At 34.8% G+C, this 20,280-nt stretch overlaps 1 long non-coding RNA gene across 1 annotated transcript in view; it reads left to right on the top strand.

Moving 5' to 3' along the window:
- The first annotated feature begins 15,990 nt into the window (after positions 1-15,990).
- LOC124413760 overlaps positions 15,991-20,280 on the top strand; it is a 52,703-nt gene continuing 48,413 nt past the window's right edge. The window contains exons 1-2 of the long non-coding RNA XR_006929902.1: positions 15,991-16,164; positions 16,913-17,075. This is a non-coding gene — a long non-coding RNA (uncharacterized LOC124413760). The remainder of the gene's footprint in view (positions 16,165-16,912; positions 17,076-20,280) is intronic.

Here is a 20,280-nt window from a genome sequence, read left to right as displayed (position 1 = left end):
AAACGCTATTCCATGCTTATTTATGATATTTTATATTGTTTGAATTTTTTCAAAATTTCGGATCAAAATTGGTTATTTTTTTTTTTTTCTTGTTGTTTTTCACGTGGAAAGTTTTTATTCAATGATTGATAAATTGATGGATCCACATAATTTATTTATTTGATATTACTTTGAGCAACGAGGAGATTCAAATCTCATTGTCAAATAAACGTAATTCTTCTTTTTTGGAATGAGAGATAATCAGGATATGAGAATAGATTTTTCAAAGTCTGTGGCTTTCTTTTTATTTCTTTCTTTTCTTTTGAAATATTTTCCACTAACTTTTCATCAGTTTTGAAAAATCATTCTAAAAACTATCAAAAATTGAACTGTCCAACCGTTGTTTGGACATGCAGAAATTAAGTAAAAATATTTCATACAAGAATTAAATTTTCTTTTTCATTTCCTGTCTTTCGTTCTTCTTCTTCTTCTTCTTCTTCTTCTTATTTTTTTTACTTTCCTTTCTTCTTTCTTTCTTAGACGAGTATTTACAGGGTCACGCCGTTTAATGACTGGCGTAAAGTAAGTTTTATGTATTTATACGTAATATGGTTAATCGGTCTTCGATGCTTCGCTCGTCTTTTTGTCATATATATATATATGCAAGCTTCGCCGTCGGTCGGAATGATGCGAAATAATATGAAATGCAAATAATTTCACAACTTCGATGCAAATTTCTCGCCGCCTGCACCGACGACGACCCGACCGGACGACGGTTCCCGGTGCTGCTGCAAGTTTAAATTCATTATTGCTTTCTTATCGTTCGACTCCTCGGACACCTCCTCGTCGACAATTTTTCTCCCAAGTCGGTCGGTGCATGGATATAAACTGCCAGCAGGTGTTCATTCGCGGACTGTATTTTGCGCGAAATTAAAGAAAATTATCACCTAAGATCCTTGCAATAAAATTTGAACATCATTTTTCGTTTTATTCTGTCTGATTTTATGATTCTTTTTTTTTTTTGTTTTTGTTTTTTTTTTCAAAAACGCTTTTCGCAGGTTCGTTGGTAATTAAAACTGAATAGGATTTAACTTGATTGCAAAAAATGTGGTAATTATGTTTAGTGCAAAATTTATTCGATATTAATTTAGACACAAAATCAGGCCTGAATTTGTAAAAATTGAGAAAACTATACGATTTTGATGTTTTAAAAAAACCGGGACATGTTTCATAATTTATAAATAAACTTTTTTTTATCTTTACTTCATTTTTTCTCTCCTCGATTTCAACCCGATGAAATTCAATTTTAATATCGTAGCGATAAAAACTTTCCACTGCTTTGAGGATATTCAGATTTAGATTTTAGAAAGAAGAATGTTTGATGATGAACGTTTTTGATCAGACGTCAAGAATTTAGGAGTTTCAAATTCGTAACGTTAACGTAACGATCAAGTTCCAGAAAAAATCATCATTTCGCAAAATGAGCAATCCATTTTCAAAACGCAAAGTGTGTTCAGATTTTGGAAATTAAACTCCTTTAAAATCGATCTAAAATTTCAAAACAATGATTTTGGTTTCAATATTTCATCACACATTAACGTTACTCACTTGAATCTGGTGAGAATTTAGCACTTGAAACGAACTTTCATCGCCAATTGCAATATCAAAACCAGCTTCTTCTCTCCTCGCACCTTTCTGTGTGCGAACGAAGCGACGGGCAACTTTAGGCCTAGCCTTCGTTCCTTTCGCTGTTTAGTTCTCTCGATGCCCGAGTGACTGACTGAATGACTGACTGACTGCAAATCGCTGCTGAATTTTATCGCGAATTAATCTTAATCGCAACTTTTTTTTTTTTCCTCCTCCTCTGTTACGCGCCGAGTAATATCGCCACATTTTTTTCTTTTTTTTCGCAATTATCGTCTATATTGATTTTCCTCGCCACTTTGTTTTACTCAATAAATTCTCTCGATCGAAATTAATTTACGGTTTATTTTACACGTGACAACGATCGGTGAAAATTGTTGCGAAAGAAACTGGTTGCAAAATTATTCTACTTCGATTTTCTTTCTTTATTATTGATGGTGATTTGATTGTTGCTGTTTTTTTTTTTCTTTTTTCAACTCGATTATCGGTGCTTTCACACAAGTTACTAGTTTGTAATTCAATCAATATCCTGAAGAAGATCGTGACGCGATACAAAGACTTGCAACAATGTTGCTACAATTGGGATTTCGCGTTGATTGAGGCAGTTGTTATTGTATTCAGAAAGTTATTTCAGTACTGCTGATCGTATCGAAGTTAGCAACGTTTTTGTAAAGATACGTGCCGAAGTAAAAAGGTCATTCCGCGATTTTGGAATTGGTTGAAATTCAGTAAATCGCAATAAAAGATGGCGTACTTGTATTTTGAAATGTTAATTCCTTCACAAGTCGTCGTAAAATCAAGAAAAGAAAATGATTTTTCCCCGAAATTTCTCGACGTTTTAATAAAGTATCTTAAAACCAAAAATCAATCCAATTTTTATTTAGATTTTTATAGATTCCAGATATTCTTTGTCAGTATTTGGATTAAATTTTTATTAAAAAAAAATCTTTAAACTAGAAAACAAATCGTCGACGATAACGTTGAAGAAGAAAATTAAACTTAAAAAAAATTAAAAACGATGAAATTTTTTAGTTTTTCTATTCGAATATTCTCGTCTTTCGTTTTTTCGTTATTTTCTTTTTCCATCCAAGGATCGAGTTTCGAACTCGTTGCGTCGCTGATCGATCCTCGCGCATGAAGGATCAGAAACGTGTAGGAGGAGGTGGACTGGTTTCTCTAAAAATTCTCATCTTCCCCAAATTCGTACGATCAACTCGATCGTCTGCATCGAGCAAAGCGGCGACGAGGCGAAGCTGCAAATTCGTTACAAAGTCGCGTTTTCCTTCATTCCTTGTTTCACAATCATAAATAATGTTCCATTTTCTTTTTTTTCCAAGCAACGATCGCGAATCGAATTTTCTCCATATTTCAATCTCTATAATTATCCTTTCGATCGCGGCTTTCTTTTTCAACATGAAATAAAAGAAGAACAATTTTCACCGTCTTGAATCGATTCAAGCGCGCAACGTCGATCGATAAAAATTATTCTCCTTTTAGATTCGATTACTCGATCAAATTTGTTTCCCCCAAATACTTCGAACAACAGTGACGATATTTTTTTTTCAATAATCATATCGTTTTACAAACAACTCGTATGAAAATTAATGACTGCGATTAAACTTCCGACGGTTTGTATGAAATTATACGTAATATTTAAGTGTGCTAAAAAATTATTTTCGCAACACATTTTTGCGACTACATATTGTAAGAAAATTGAATAATTCTCGCGGTTAAAAAGTTGTTTCATTATTTTTACCTTCTTTTTGCAATATTGGGATACACAGGAAATCGAGTAGAATCTCTCTGATCTCTGTTTCCCTCTCTTTCTCTCTATTTCTCTTCAAATTCTCAATTAATTAGCCCAAGTCTTGACCCTCTGCCTCTTATTCGAATTTTAAACTGAGTCGAAAGAAACTAAGGAAAAAAAGAAGAAGAAGAAGAAGAAGAATAAGGAGGTTGAATCAACTTTTAATTTTCCCTCACACACTCGAGATTAAGGAGACGTGAAATGAAAAAAAAACTTTACAAAAATTTGAAAAACAAAAAAATGGAAACATTTTCAACAAACTTCAAATTGTTGCAGATATTAATTTTTTTTTCGCACTTTTTATCCATAATTTCCCTCACCGATTTCGATTTCGTGCAGTTCTTCTAGATCGCAGGTGATTTTTCTCTTTCCTTCCTCCTCCTCCTCCTCCTCTTCCGAATAAAACGATCTCTTCCTTCTCGAGACGGAATCGGGGACGCGACGCACGTGCACGAGACTTTGAATTCACAACAACACAACCGTCGATGCGACGCCGCCTACGCCTCGTGATCTTCTTTCTCTCTCTCTCTCTCTCTCTCTCACTCTCTTTCTCACTTTCTTTCTCTCTCTTTCTCTCTCTCTCGGCGTCGTTCACTTGTTGCCGCTACCCGGCTACGACCTCCTTTAATTTTTCCCGCCGAAAACAAAAAGCCGACGATATATCCGCGGTTAAAAAACCCGCTACAAGAAACTTATTTCACCAGTTGTCAAATCTCTCTCGTCTTTCAATCTTCTCATCTCTCGCGAAACGTAAAACTGAATTCATTTCCGTCCGCATGCGATCATGTATAAATATATACATACGATTATCGATCATCGATCGTTAACCATGATATCAATTTTTACTCTTCACGAAACAGTTTCTTCCTTCTCTCCTTCGTTTTTCCGTAAAGAGTGGAAAAAAAACGAAATAGAAAAAAAAAAGAAAAAAAAATCAAATATCTCTCACTTCTCTTCTCCTCTAATCTTCGTTTTCATTCACAGTTTTTTTTTTTTTTCTTCCCCCTCCTCGAGAGACGAGAAGAAATAGAATAAAAAAACAAAGTCCATACAACCACGTACGTACGTAGAATAGTTTTTCCGAACACACGCGGTGCCGCACCAGAAAAAAAAACAAAAAAAAAAACGAACTAAAAACAGTACAAAAAAAAAACAAAAAAAAAAAAAAACCACCACCACCACCACCAAAATCCCCGTCGATATCGATCAACCGTTTGTCACAGTAGAACCGATCGAACCGTTCCGTAATCGTTACGGTTAAGAAAAAAAACTTTCAATGAAAACCCGAACAATGAATGACAAAAAAAAACAAAAACTAGAAACTACCGCACGAATAGCCTGGACACATACAGCATGGGTTTGCCTCGCGGCCTGTGTGTGACACGTTGCTGCTGCCGCTGCTGCTTGGCAAGGCCGAGAGTGCGATGCGCGCCTGAGTGCAGTCGGTAACTCACTGCCGGCCAGCCGACTGCCGAGCCAGCGAGCCTCGCGAACGGCCTGAGGAGTGAGCGAGTCAGTCAAGTGAGTGAGGTGCTGGTGCTGGTGCTAGTGCTGTGGTGCTGTGGTGCTGTGGTGCTGGTACTCAGCACTCACCTCCGCTCACCGCCGCTCTGCGTCCTGCGTCCTACGTTCTCCGTTCTCCGTTCTCCGTTCGCCGCTCTCCGCACTCCGCGCGCTCCGTTCGCCGTCCGTCGTTCTCCGTTGCGTTTAGCCTCCTCTCCTCCTCCCCTCCCCTTCTCTTCACTTCACTTCTCTTCTCCTACCTATAAGCTCTGTATCCCATACCCATACCTATCTATACATGCACGAGACACGCGGGGCACGCAACGCGACCGAGGAGAACTGGCTGGCTGCATGTCGCGTCGCGTCGTCCGTCAGCCGCCGCCTCTCGGCCTCCACGCGACGTCGGTGGTTCGGCGATCGACGAGGGGTGGAGGAGGCATGGGGCGGTAGGGTGGGGCAGGGTGGGGGGAGGTTTTACGATTGAAACCGTACCTCTACGACTTACTGAGACTTTTGTGAGACTCCGATGCGTATGTAAGTGCATCGATGCAATGCGATCACACACACACGCACTCGACGTTGGCGCGACTTTTGACTTAATTGCAGGTCTGTGATGGTTCGATGATGATTTTTTATTTTTCATTTTTTTACACCGCGGATTTCAGCCTCTGGAAACCAATACTCACGTGGCTAATATTCACGTGATGATTAATCGGCGGTACGGTGGGGTGGAGGGTGGGGGTGGGAGGGGTGAATAGAATGGCGGACTTATAGATGAAATTAGATATCGAATTTTTTTAAAGACGTGAGGAAATTTTGAAAATTCGATAAATTCAGGTATTGAAAATTGGAATTTTAGATGGTCGGAGGACCGAAAAGTCGAACGTAGAACGGCAAAATATACGATCACTGGTGGAATGACCGTTTGTAAAAAATATTTCACTCGATTTCCTTGAATAATAATTTGTTCGCGATAAAGTTGAAAAGAAAAACTGGATTGATTGTGTAAATATTGAATGACTCTGAGTATGCTGAGAAAAATTGATTGCAATCCTACGTAAACTTTTTAGATAATCTATAACAAATGACGTCTTGCGACAAAGAGACGAATCCGATTTTATTTATCCGAGCGATTTGGATCGAATGTCGGTGTGAGTGCGTGTGCAACACAAACCGCAATGCACGCGGCGCCTTGAGAAAGGAAAACTTGTCGGAATTGATCGATGAATCGATTGTTGCAATGTAGTCGAGTTGCTGTTCGAAAGAGTGTCTGCGGTATCTGATGTATAATGATACTTAGTATTACATCGTAAAAACGGAAAAACGGAAAAAGAACGAAAAAGCTTCGGGACGGAATTAATTAACGCGGATAAAGTTTTATCGAGAGTTATTTATTATTTATAATATAATATGGCTTTGTGACCGTAGAGCGATGTCTCATTGACATGCGGAAGAAAATTAAGCAATCAACATAAATATTCGAAATCCACGATTTTCCGGTCAAAAATGAGTTCCAAAATTATTGTAATGTCTATTCAAAGTTAAAGATGAGTTTGAAAATTTTTGTAATATCTATTACAACTTAGTGGTGTTAATGTGTTATAATAATATGTATAAGGAATAGAATTTTCTGCGCAAATTCCAGAGTTAAATTTCACATCAAGGGATTAAATACAGTGAGGAGGCAAAAAAAAAAAATTGATTTTTTCAAGAATTTTTTTCTGAGAAGACCTTTTAATTTATTGAAGTATAAATTTGTATACATATTATGGTAACTTGTAACTGTGTTTTCAACTTTTTTATTTGTAAACACCTTTAAAAAATGGCGTCTCGCTTGGTGAGCACGATATATCTGGACTGAGTAATATAAAATGAAAAAACCAAAAATATTTCGTTAATACAATGTATTATCTTGTAATTAATCGAAGGGATAAGCAAAATAATAATTTTTGACAAAATGGCAGCTTCTGAAAAAAACAGATCGAATTTTGGCAAAAATTCATGCCTTAAATTGTTTATAAAATGGAAAATATTTATCGGTGAGAAAAAACCTTCGATTAATTACTAAAGAATATATATACTTAAAAAAGCTTGTGTTCAAATTTCAGACAGATCGGTTTTCGAAAAATCCTGCTCACTGACTTTAAAAACAGTTTTGAAAAAAATGCATTTCAAATATCAGAAGCACTTTACATGTAGTAGAAAATTTTTTCATTCAACTTACATCGAGTTGTCAATATTTACCGGAATGACGAAAAATTTTCTGTGTTCTTACTGAAATATATGTACATTACAAAAATAAAATAAAAGAGAAATCGATTTTTCGAAAATTTTTACCGCATGTAACCCCTCAATGATTGAACCAGACAGAATGACTAGTTAAAAAAAAAATTTTTAAGAGGTCGCTCCACATTTTTTAAAACGTCAGAAATCGTCGAAACTCGATTTTTTTTTTCAAATTTATATCTCGTTACGGTATAATTTTATAGACAAAAAAAAAAAATAAGTTTCCGAAAGTTTCAGTTCAAAATTTGAATTTTGAAAGGTCGCTGATAATTTTTTTTCAATTTTTTGCTACATTTCTTTAGATATTTTCGAGCGACCTTTTAACTATTCATATTAAAATTTCATAAATTTTTTTTCTTCAATCTAGTAAGAAAGAATCGATAACAATAAACCACGACATGAATTAAAAATCAAACAAAATACTGAAAATATAATTTTTTCTAATTTAATTTTTTTGACGACTTTGTCATTTTAAAAAAAATTTCGAGCGACCTCTCAAATTTTTTTTCATTGAGCTGTCCTTTGGAGTGGGCTCTTAAAACATCGAAAACTAACATTTTGCCACAACAGATTCAAAAAAAAAAAAAAAAAAAAAAAAACAGTCAATTTTTTTGCGCCACCCTAATATAACAAATACATATAAATATCATTAACAGTGTCGATAATAACGAATGTACTGAAAAACCGATAAATTCCGATTACACATCGTCAATTTACTCAAGGAATTCTCAAACGTGCCGCGTGAATGTGTAAGTATGCATGTGCAGTTCACGGCCCGCGAACCGTTTTACGCGCTAATACCGCGAGCCGATGGAAAAGTTGCTACTTTTGCACGAACCGACCGTAAGTCGAGTCTACACCCCCCCACCTCTCCTCTTCGCCGCTTCTCCCCTTCGCCTCCTGCCACCGGTCCAACCCCCACCGTCTCGCTACTGACCGGCTACATTCTTATTTTTATTCTTCTTTTCCCCGCCGACAATGTTCTATCCTCGACACTCGACGCGCGGCTCAGGTACGCGAAGGATCTCTGTAGAGAAGAATCGGTTTATCAACCGACGAGTCGATCGGTAAGATCGCGAGGTTACCGACTGTGCACCGATTTTTTTTGAATTTACATTTTTTTCGTATTTCGCGTGTGTGGTTTTTTTTTTTTTTTTTTTTTTTTACTCTCGTTTTCTTTTCATTCAATTTTCTTTTTTCTCGCAAGGGTGGTGGTAATTTTTTTTTTTTTTTTTTTGGATTTTTAATTCTTCCGATCGGTTGAAATTTTTTCGTCGCGAATGCAAAATACGAAACCCCGAACCAAAAAAAAAAAAAAATCTCACGTACGAAAACCAAAGAATAATACTTGATCCGCGCGATGTTTTTTTTTTTTTTTTTTGTTGAAAATTTCGTTTTTCTATTATTTATTACCGTGTCAAAAGTTGTGTAATTTGGATGAAATTTTTGAAAAAAAAAAAAAAAAAAAAAGAAAAAAGTTTGGCACATTCCGGAAGTAACTCTGTCGTATATATATAGGTATAGGGTAGGATGTATAACCGAAAGGAAGAAAAGAAAAATAATACAAACAAAAAACAAGCAAAAGAATAAAGAAAGAAAGAAAAAATGAGACGAAAGTATATTTATATTAAGGTGAATAAGAAAAGGAAAGACGGAAGAAAGAAGGAGAGAAAGAAGGGCAGGAAAAAAATCAAGGAAGTTGGGGATCCTGCCGGGAATTTCGCACAGCCGTTCGTTCTTTCCTTCGTTCGTTCGTTGTCTGCAGCACTCTCTCGTGATATCCTTGCACGTATAAGATCCTGCATGCAGGCTGCACGCGGTGCATCGGCTCCTTGAGGGCATCGCATCCAGCGCAAAATACGAGGACGAGGGGCAGCTGCATCGGAAATTGGCCGATTATCGCGTCCCGCGAGAGTGACGCGGGTTCTCTTTTGCATAAATGTTGAAACTGCACGCGTAGGTAGGTACTCGTGGAATTATAGGTACAGTATGTAGGTAGACTGTAGAGGTGGGCAAGTATAAACTCCGGAGCACGCAAAACGGCGACTTTTGCAGGCTAAACGCCGGTATTCAACTGACTATAACACACGAGAGATGAGATTCATCCTGATTCCGGCTCCCGTTCCGATGCCTCTGCTTGCTTGCTTGCTTGCTTGCTACGTCCGATCTGCATATTTAAGGATCTCGATTGCGTTTTTATAATACCTGCACATCCTTCCTTCCTTCCTTCCTTCCTTATTTCTTGCTTTCTTTCTTTCCTTCTTTCGTTACTTCGCAATAGCGAGACGAATTGATGTAATGCAGGAGAACGGACGGAGTTCCATGAAAAATTACATCAAATGTGAAACGAGAAATCAGAGGTTTCTCGAAACTTCATAAATATAACAACTCGAATCGATCGAGTCGAATTTTTAATTATGTACGCGACTCACGGTGTCGGTCTTCTCTCTTCTTCACGCACCTACTATGCCGAAAGGAAGAAAATTTTATAAATAATTCTAGTAAAAGCTCGCCATTGTTTAATATCCTAGAACCATTCTATATTATTATTATTATTTTTTATTTCTTTTCTACCAAACTTTATTCGTAACCAATTTCGATTGCATATTTGCCCAGAACCTCGCGACGTAATCTAAACCATCAAACGTTCCATTCCGAGTCTATGGAAATTAGATAATCGTTTCTCATCGTTATCTCATTTGCTACCGAAATTGAAATCTCTTGAAAATGTAATTCGAAATTAGAGATCTTGTTTATTGTGGGTGCATGGAATGATGAAAAGTGAGGTTGTATTCGTTTTTCAAAATATGAATGACCGTGTGTTTTTTTTTTCTTTTTTTTTTTACTGTGCGTTACTCAATTTCAGACAAACCTGATGGTGGAAAGTAACGATTTTCTCTAAACGCTCGTCGTTACAGTAACGTTACTGACTTGAAACTCATGGAAAGTCATCATCCTCTGTCTTGTTTCGAGCTTAGAATAAAAATCTCGCGATTATACCTAAGGAAAATAAAATAAAATCAATCCAAATCTGCAGTTCACAGAAGGATCTTAATAAGTTTCCACCCCGCGGGGCTGTATGGGTAAAAAAAAATTGCAGAAAGTTATCGAGCTTCGACAGCAATAAATTCTCTGCATTCTATATACCTATGCAGCTCAATGACCAAATGTTAAAATTTTTTCTCCTCTCTTTCTTTCGCGGTAAATATCGCATTTCACTAAGAGTTTTGCACTGCAGGTGAATTATTGCGAAACACGCGCATCGATGCTAATTATTCTGATATAAATACCGTTCAATCGAACGAACGAACGAATGCAATGGCAAAAGTAGCAGCAGCAGAAGCAGCAGCAGCAACCGCATCGGTATCAAGATATGGCAAATCTTGTCTGCGCCTGGGTTTGCGGCCTTGATCTTTCCCAGCGGTCGACGGTTATCCGCGAATCACAATTCGCGATAGTCAGGATACAGCAAGGTATAATAATACACATAGCGCAGCGGTCGCGGTGGCAACAGACAGACATATTGTCATTAAGTAACCGAAAGATATATCTACACACGTGCTTACGTGCATAAATATAGATACAATAGGGGATGGGGGTGGGGGTGGGGGTGGGGGTGGGGCGAAGTGGGCCCCTTAAAAAGATGATGCCTAAAATCAGAATGAAATTATTACTTTTTGTACGAACAATTATGTTTAATTGATATCTAGTTTTTCTCGCGAAAAACTTATCGTGAATTCAAGTTGAGATAATTATTTCACTTTCACGAGTTGAGAGAAAAATTATAATCGAGTTAATGATTTACGAATAATTCATGTTTAAGATTCATTTTATACTTTGTAATTTACAAAATTTCAGGGTGTCCCACTAAAAATTTTACGTTGCTTTTGAAAAATTCGCGTCGATGAAATAGAATGTCGAAGAAAAAAAAAAACAAGATTTTCTTCTTCTCGTTCAAGAAACAAAAAAATATATACATTTTCAAGTATATACCATGCAAAATCGTTTTACAAATGTCCGGTGAATTTGTTCATTATACTAACCGTTTGAGTTACACGTTACTGTACTGAGGCAACTTTCATAAAAATATAGTATCCTATGATTTTTCGGCTCACTGATTACAAATCTGAAATCAGATTTTGAAAATTCAACGTGGAGGATCCGGTACCGTGGAAGAAAATTTCAAATTTCATGGAATACGGTGAAAAAACTTTACGCAGAGGTTTTCGGGATCGCTGACCGGATTCGTTGTACTGAATTTTCAAAATCTGATTTCGGATTCGTAATCAGCGACCCCAAAAACGCCCTGGACAGAGTTGTTTCTCCGGATTCGATCGAATTTCAAATTTTCATCGGGCATATTGGATCCTCCGTTTTGAATTTTTTAAATCCGATATCAGATTCGCAATCAGCGAGACCCAAAAAACTTATAATTAAATATAAATTACGTATAATCTTAAAGATTGTAACTTTCTCAGAAATGACTTGTTCCTTCAATTTTCACGATTTTTTCTCAATCAATTTCTTTCCAAAAACAATGATTTACTTATTAAATCGCAACAATTACTCTCGAGTATTAAAACCCTATTTTAGTACATACTATCAGAACTAGAAAAAAAAACCGCCAAGAAATATATCGAAACGTTCTCTAAATATACAAAAAATTGCTATAAAATAGGCGGTAAGAATAATTATATTAACACTACGACTCAAAGGGTTGAACAGAGATTAGAATTTCTATGATATCTACGATCGATTAAAGAAGAAGAAAAAAAGGTAAAAAAAAAAAAAAAAAGAAAAACTACTCGTTTCTTTTAGATTGCAAAAAAATGTCTCTCTCTCTCTCTCTCTCTCTCTCTCTCTCTCTCTCTTCCTCTATACGATGCGGTCGGTTGGGCATGGATATGTGCATAATATGTAATCGGCGCGAGGAAACGTCGGAGGTCAGTTTGCTGCATTATATGCAACGCAGTAGCGTAGCTATAGTGCATTAATATTGTGCCTTGTAATGACGTGACATTACACGTCTGTCTGACAATCTGAATACCTGAACCTATTGTAGATTACATAGTCTCCCCTCCCCCCCCCCCCCCCCCCCCCTGCAGGTTTCCCCTCTTCGACGCAGGCTGCAAGTGCAACAAGAGGGAAAAGCGTCGATGGGGGGGGGGGGGGGGGGGGGGCTTCCACAGGTGGAATTATCTCATTGTCAGTACCGTATACCTCATAATCGTGGAGTATAATATCACAAGAGAGGGGGAGTCGATGGCTGCGGAAAATTGACTCCTTTCCGGTTTTTTTTTTTTTTTTTTTAAATTTCTTTCCTTTTCCTCCCCCCCCCCCCCCCCCTCCTTTTTTTTGTTTTTTGTTTTTTACCCTCCATATCCTTTCTCGCAGGGGATTGAATTTTATTTTACGAATTTCTTACACGTCAAGGAGCTCGAGTTTTTGAATAGAAGAGGTGGAAGACTTGGAGATGATGAGAGAGAAAAAAAAAAACAAAAAAAAACATTGAATTTTTGAAGAGACATAGAAAAAAAAAAAAAAATCAAACCGCAGGTCAACGTTTGTCGATGGTAAGGGAAATTGACGAAACGAGAATGATTTAAATTCATTTAATAAAAATTTGATGATATGTTTTTTTTTTTTTTTGGAACGCTTGCCGTCAAGAGTCTAATTAATTTTTTGCCAAGTCGCTTTTATTATAATATTATGTACCGTAACATCGTATATACATACATATATATATATATATATATATATATATATATATGCATGCATACATATAACATGTATTCGGTTACAAGATAATTTTGAGAATTTTTATCAATTATATATATATATATATATATATATATATATATATATATATGTATACGTGCACCGGAGATTAAAAATTTTTGTATCATTCTCAAGGTGAACTTGAGATTGATCGAATTAAATTTTATCGATGGCTCGTTTTCAGGTGAACATTCGTATCCTTAATTCGCGTGTAACTTCACCGCGTTTGCATTACCCCCCCCCCCCCCCCCCCCCCGGGGGGGGGGGGATGGAACGAATAGAGAGGGAAAAGAAAAAAATGAAATAAAAATAAATCTTAAAAATCACCGACAAATTGATTCGCGGGAGCGAAACAAAAGAACCGAAAAATTTTCCCGCGTTTGTCGCGATAGTGCCGAAAGAAAAGAAAAGAAAAAATAACCGCCGTGTAAGAAAAAAATGCAAATCGAATAAAAAGATGATATAATTATTATACTATATTGCGTTATATATTATAATTATGCATTCATATGATATACGCTGTGAAGCATGATAGTTGGTTAGTTAGTTAGTTAGTTAGTTGAAGATAAATACTATATGACGATGTATAACAAAGTTCGCAATTATTGTTGCATCGATCAGCGAGCTTTGGTAACATTATAGCAATATGCGGACGATTAAGGGGTTATCTCGTTGACACTCGAGATGCATGGACGTTACTGACACACGTACGTAAATCAGATCCGTGTGTGTGTGTGTGTGTGTGTTTTTTTTTTAATTCTTTTTTTTTTTTTTTTTTTTTTTGTTGTTGTTGTGTTCTCTTCTCCTTCAACCGTGATATAGGTATATATGCACGTAGGTGCGTTACGGCTTTCCTTATCGCTCGCTATACTTGCGCGATGAGTACGCGAATCGCGTAGCGTCGTTCCTTGTATATATATATATACATATCGAATATGTATATTAATATAAGACTACAACAACGTTGTCATATTGCAGCCAGCCAGCCAGCAAGCCAGCCAACAGCTATAATAAATACACGTCCAGCGATAAACGTGTATAATATTGTTATTTTGTCGCACAACGCCAATTTCGTATATATAATCACTTATAACGTATATATATATATATATATATTATATATATAATATACGTGATTATATACTTTAAAAATTTTTACTGATTAAAATTACCATTATTTACGAACTGCAATGCGTATATATATATATATATATATATATATTTATACATATTAGGTACACGTATGGATTACCTATATACGCAGAATATTTACGACGATTTATCAAATTTACGACCATATCTTTCGGTCTTCTTTTTTTTTTTTACTTTCACGGTGTCATTTTAACTCTATAATTTTTGGTCCTTTTTTTTTTATTTTATTTGTTTATTTGTTTATTTTTTTTCTCTCTTTTCAGACACCGAATACGAAAACTGTAAGAGAATTGTGAAACGATCGTGAAGAGAAGGGGGGGGGGGGGGGGGGGAGAGAAAAAAAAAAAACGAAACGAAACGAAACGTGAATAAATTAAAAATTAATCTGAGTATAGGTATTAAAAAATTGTTATTGATAACGAATTATTGGTTTAAACGTAAATTTTCGCGATTTTAACAATCGAACGATATGTGCTACTTTTCACTGACCATCGGAGAGAAAATAATATTTGTTGCTATTAAAAATTGTCCAAAAGTAATAATAAATCTAATATCAGAGGTTAAAAAAATATTTTATAATTTATGCGCGAATATACAAAGTGGATAAGGATAAGAATAAGGATCGGTAATATTAAGCAAGCAAGCTAGCAAAGAAGTGTAGAGCAACTATGTATAGTTATGTAATAACTATAAGCAACCGCAATAAAGCAAATATGCAAGTGACGAGGAATTAAATCGCCGTCTAACTGATTTTTCTTTCTTCGTTTACTTTTTCTTCTTCTTCTTCTTCTTCTTCTTCTCCTTTACTCGTACGTTGAAAAATTCCATAAGCTTTTTTGCACGGTAAAGTTGTTCAAAATCGATTGCAAAAGTTTGTCGATTATTCATGTATATGAAGAAAAAAAAAAAAAAAAAGCAACAAATGAAAAGAAAAAATCACAAAACTTCCACGCCTTAAAAATTTCAACGAAGCGAATACATACATATATCTAAAAAAAACTTAATACGGTATCTAAGAAATGTCAGGCAAGAAAGAGAAAAAAAAAAAAAAAAAAAAAAAAGAAAGAAAGAAATTGGAAATTTTTTTCTTCAGCAGACAAGTGCATAAAGTACGCGTCAACGATCGAACGTAAGGCCGTAAATTTTTTCACGAGTTACAGAATTCAGCGAAGCATGACAGTCGTACGTAGAAATGATTTTTAATACTTGCATATTTTCAGTTTTCGTTCCTTGCAAAAATCGAAACTCAAAATGTAAGTTACTCGGTAGCCGGTCAACGAACTGGACCATTTTCATCGCTCGACGAACACACACTTGCGAATTGTCCACCAAATGCATCCGCGAAATATACTCGGCGTGTACACTCAACTGCTTCGATTCCGTCTCCACCGACTGCAGCTTTTATCATACGCAAGAAAATTTTCTAGGGTGGGGTCGAGGGATGCGGACGAATGTCACGCGGCTTCATGCCTGATGAGTTTCAGCCCTAATGGCCGAATATCTCTACCAGAGTGTTGTAAAAATAATAATAATAATAATAATAATAATAATAATAATAATGATAGTAAGAATAATATTTAACAACAACACAAACAATCTATCGGACCAAAAAACGAGTTGCTTCAACGTCAAACAACCGGTGATCAAAATGAGGACATATACATATTACGAGTTTGAGTGTGTGTGTGTGTGTGTTTGTGTTTATCGCGTTCGTGTTGATCTGTGCGAGTCGCGGTGACCGGACGTTAGAGAATAGGATTAAGAAGAGTGTAAACGAAAACAAAAGGTATAAAAGCGAAGCCAAGAAGATGTTAGTACGTACATAAACGCGGAACGAGTAAGACGTCCGATGATTCTATAGAAGCGAATATTTATTAGCGAGCGCGATTATTGTTGTAATTGTGAATTGTAACAGTGCAGTGTGTTTCCTTGTTTATTTTTCGCTACGCTTGTTGATAATGTTAGAGTTCGAATATTGATACTTTCTTAATATTTCTATAACTATAATTTTGCCGGTAATCCAGAGTTAGTTTTTCTTAATTGTTCGAATCACCTAGAAAAAGTTTTTTTTTTATAAGTTTTAACTGTTAATATTGATACAGGCTTGATGATTTGTTAGGCTTAATAAATACACTCGCGAATTGTATAAAAAAAAAAGAATTTTTTATTGATTTTATCATTTGAAAATCAGTCTAACAAAATGGTAGATCTGCGGTTTTGATGATTTCTCAGAGATGGTTAACCTGAAAGTAAAAAAATGGAACGGTTTTTGATTCAGCATGCCAATGGCCTTGGAATGAATCATACGTTTTTTGAAATTTTGATTTTAACCATATTTTTCTTGCAAAAAATGGTAAAATAACGGTCTTTTTGTCAACTTTTTCGAAAAATGACCGCCATTTTTTTAATTATGGAAATATCGAAAATCGCATGATTCTTTCCAAAGCCATTAAACATGCTGAATCTAAAACCCTTCGATTTTTTGCATTCAGGTTAACCATCTCCGAGAAATCATCAACACCTCAGACCTACTTTTTTTCCAAAATGATTTTCAACTACGATTTTCGTGTATAAAAATCGATTAAAATCAATAAGAAAAATTATTTTTCAATGTAATTCGAAAGTGTATTTATTAAGCCTAACAAAGCATTTGTCAATATTAATTACAGTTAAAATTCAAAAGCATCTGTATAAGTGCTAAATTTTCGTTGATAAATAATAAAAGAAAGACGAAAGAAAAAATGTATTATTTTTTATTTTCAGGTGACCGTGTGTTGTGTAAAAGTGCGTTAAAAGTTTACGGATTTCTTTGAACCCTAATTTCCGGAGTGTGAGTGAAACAAGTGAAGTGAGCAGGAAGCGGCAGGACGTTGGAGAAATCAGAGGAACTTCATCCTTCGCAGATAGGCAGCATCAACGGTCAAAGGTAGGACAAAAAATCAATTTTTTCAGCTATAACTGTTTGATTTGTGATCGTGATTGAAAAATGTTTCAAATTTTATAAACACTATATGATTATTGCACAGTAATTTTTAACAATAACCACGCGATTCGACCATTGAAACGAAAATCGTGATAAAATTGAAAAATTTTTTTTAAAGAGATTCAGAAACAAAGAAAAAAGAACACGGAAAATGAATTTCATACAATTTTAATCATTCATTCAATTATTTATACAGATATGTATGGCTTAATTTTAGATCAGCAGATTCATCAAAATAATCTGACATAAATCCGTATATAAAAAACGTTCGAATTAGAAATGTAACAAATTATTTGTTATTTTTGTTTACTTAACTTTCTTCGCAGTAAAAATAAATTGTTTAAAAACAAAAAGATCTTCTATGGATAATTTGATTAAACGGAAAATCGGAAAACAAATTATTGTTAAGTAGAGAAAAAAAAGAAATACTTGCGATATACATATGAAAGAGGAAGAAAAAATCGGTGCTTTCATTTCAAATTTCTTTCAAAGAGCTTATACTTTTCTGTTATTATATTTATTATGTAACATGTGCATCGATGATAAAATCGATAGAGAGACGCGTTCACGATTTACAACGATAATGATAAGCCTATATGCTATATATATATATATATATATACGTATAACGATAAAAATTAATCAAATTTTTATACAATGTATAGAACTTACGTCCGATATAAATATCTCGTTGTTATACCGATACAATATTGCAATACATAGTAAATAGATAACGCGTTATCGATCGCTTTTAAATTGCGAACAAAGAGCTCCTCGAACCGATCGCAATGTTGTTGCAGCAAATATAATTTATAGTTGCAAAATTTTTCAACACTTCGCGTGTGTTTATTATTTTATTTCATTTTTTTCTCTCTCTCTCTTGCAATCGATGCAATTTTTGTCAAAATAAAAAAAAAAAGAAAAAGAGAAAAATCTTTGACACAAATATTGAGTTATCACTTTTTATTTATAAATGCAATATTTACGTTCAACAGTAATTCGATTGCATCACGAATGATCGTGATCGATGCATCTTATAGATGTATATATATATATATATGCAATTATTTATTACTGCACGTAATGGATAAAATATGAAAAATGAAATAGCGTGAAAAAACTGAACTTTGGGGGGGGGGGGAGGTTATAAACAAAACAAAAACTCGCCGCAATTCGATGACTTGAGAAAGAAGTTCATAAAGTTAATTATACGTTATATAAATAAATATATTATGCAAAATAATAAAATAAAATAAATATATAATGCAAAAAAAAAAAATTGCAACTATCGTTTACTCTTTGATAATGAAATTTTTCGATTAGTATTTCTGATCTCTTTTATTGATCTCTTTCTCTTCCTTTTTGCATTTCGCTTTCGAAAAACGATTGGATTTCCTTCGTTCTTTTTCTCTTCTTCTTCTTCTGTCTCTTCTACATTATTTGTCCAATTTTCTTCGTTCTTTTTCTCTTCTTCTTCTTTTTCTTCTTCTTCTTTTTCTTCTTCTTCTTCTTCTCCTTCACGTTTTGCCTACATTGTATTCACTACGAAGAAAATTATTTTCACCTCCGACTGTACGGCTACACTGTATACGTACAACATACATGCATCCACCACCTTTTTATATCATATATATATATATATATATATACACATCTATGCATATATGTATGAGTAAAACTTACACATGTATATATATATATATATATATATCAAATTACTCGCGGAGACAGCTAAGAAACGAATCGCGGAACTCTGCGCTGATCTTCGGCTTGATTCTATGCTTGTATGCGTATATCCAACGTCTGCTGCATGAATCTGTATAAGACGATAAGCGAACGAACTCGATCAAGGATTTAGCTAAGTGGATAGAAAAGTTTCGCTGGTTTGGAACGAGGACGATATTATTTTATATAACTACTATACATGTTTACACACACACACACACACACACATATCTATATACATCATATATTACTATATACCTACATACGTTGTACATATGTGTATATACATATGAAATGTGCTTGCACGCTGCATCGTGCTGCAGATATTCTTGTTTTCTCTATACAACGTTTAATCATTCTATTTCATATGCCGATGCATAAATGCATCTTTCTCGCCTCACTTCTACTTATTTTTGTTTTCTCATTACTTTTAATTAACTTCGTTTTTATTATTCTGGTGATTCTTAATTTTTAATCATTCAAATTCATGATTTATATATATGTAAATTCATCGGATCGTTTTTACTCAATCGTTGAAGTAAAATTGATTTTTCATTTAAAAAAAAAAAAATTCAGTGATATGTTTTTATTGTTATTATGATTATTTTTTTGATTTTCTCGTGTTTTTCCGGTTTTCTCACCGACCGAAGGAGAGTTGAGAAATATTTGAAATATAAATTTCATGCAAATATTATGCTACAGCGTTGCATGTGTCGAGTCCTTCGTACCTTCTTCTTCTTCTTCTTCTTCTTCTTCTTTATCTTCTTTATCCTTCTTTTTCTCCTCCGGGGCAGCGCAGCGTCGTGGACTGGTTAAATCCCAGGGTGTTCGCGTCAAAATTACGAAAGGACGGGTTAAACACACCGTGCGGTTCTGATCTTCGCTCGAGGTTATTACACGTTGTAGAGAGAAACGGACAGAAGTGAGAGAGGGTAAGAGAAAAATAGGGAGATGGAGAGCGAGAGAGAGAGAGAGAGAGAGAAAGAGAAAAGGATACCTCACGTCAATCACTCTTGTTTCTCGTTAAATTTATTATATATTATATATATATATATATATATATATACATATATACGTATATACTCTGTAACCTGAGACGATAAAGTGCGGACAAAGATATTAAAGGGGGGAGAAGGAAATATTTCGATTTCTTAAATCGGAATATATGAAAAAAAAAAAAATAAATCAAAATTTACGAGAATGAAAAATTTGACATTTTTATGTCAATTTAATTTTTTCTATACGTACAATCAAATTCCTCTGTACACTGAAATACGGCGGAGAGGCAGGTGTGAAATAGAATCGAAGGAAAATTAAAAATAAAAATTAATAAATAATAAATCACAGATCATATTTAAATTCAAATTTGAACAATATCGCATTTTTACAACGATATTTATGCCAGTTAACGTCAATATTAATT

Source organism: Diprion similis, chromosome 13 (genome assembly GCF_021155765.1).
Source record: "Diprion similis isolate iyDipSimi1 chromosome 13, iyDipSimi1.1, whole genome shotgun sequence".
Classification (NCBI taxonomy): domain Eukaryota; kingdom Metazoa; phylum Arthropoda; class Insecta; order Hymenoptera; family Diprionidae; genus Diprion; species Diprion similis.
Note: the sequence above shows the minus strand (reverse complement) of the source record. Positions and strands in the feature narration are given on the sequence as shown.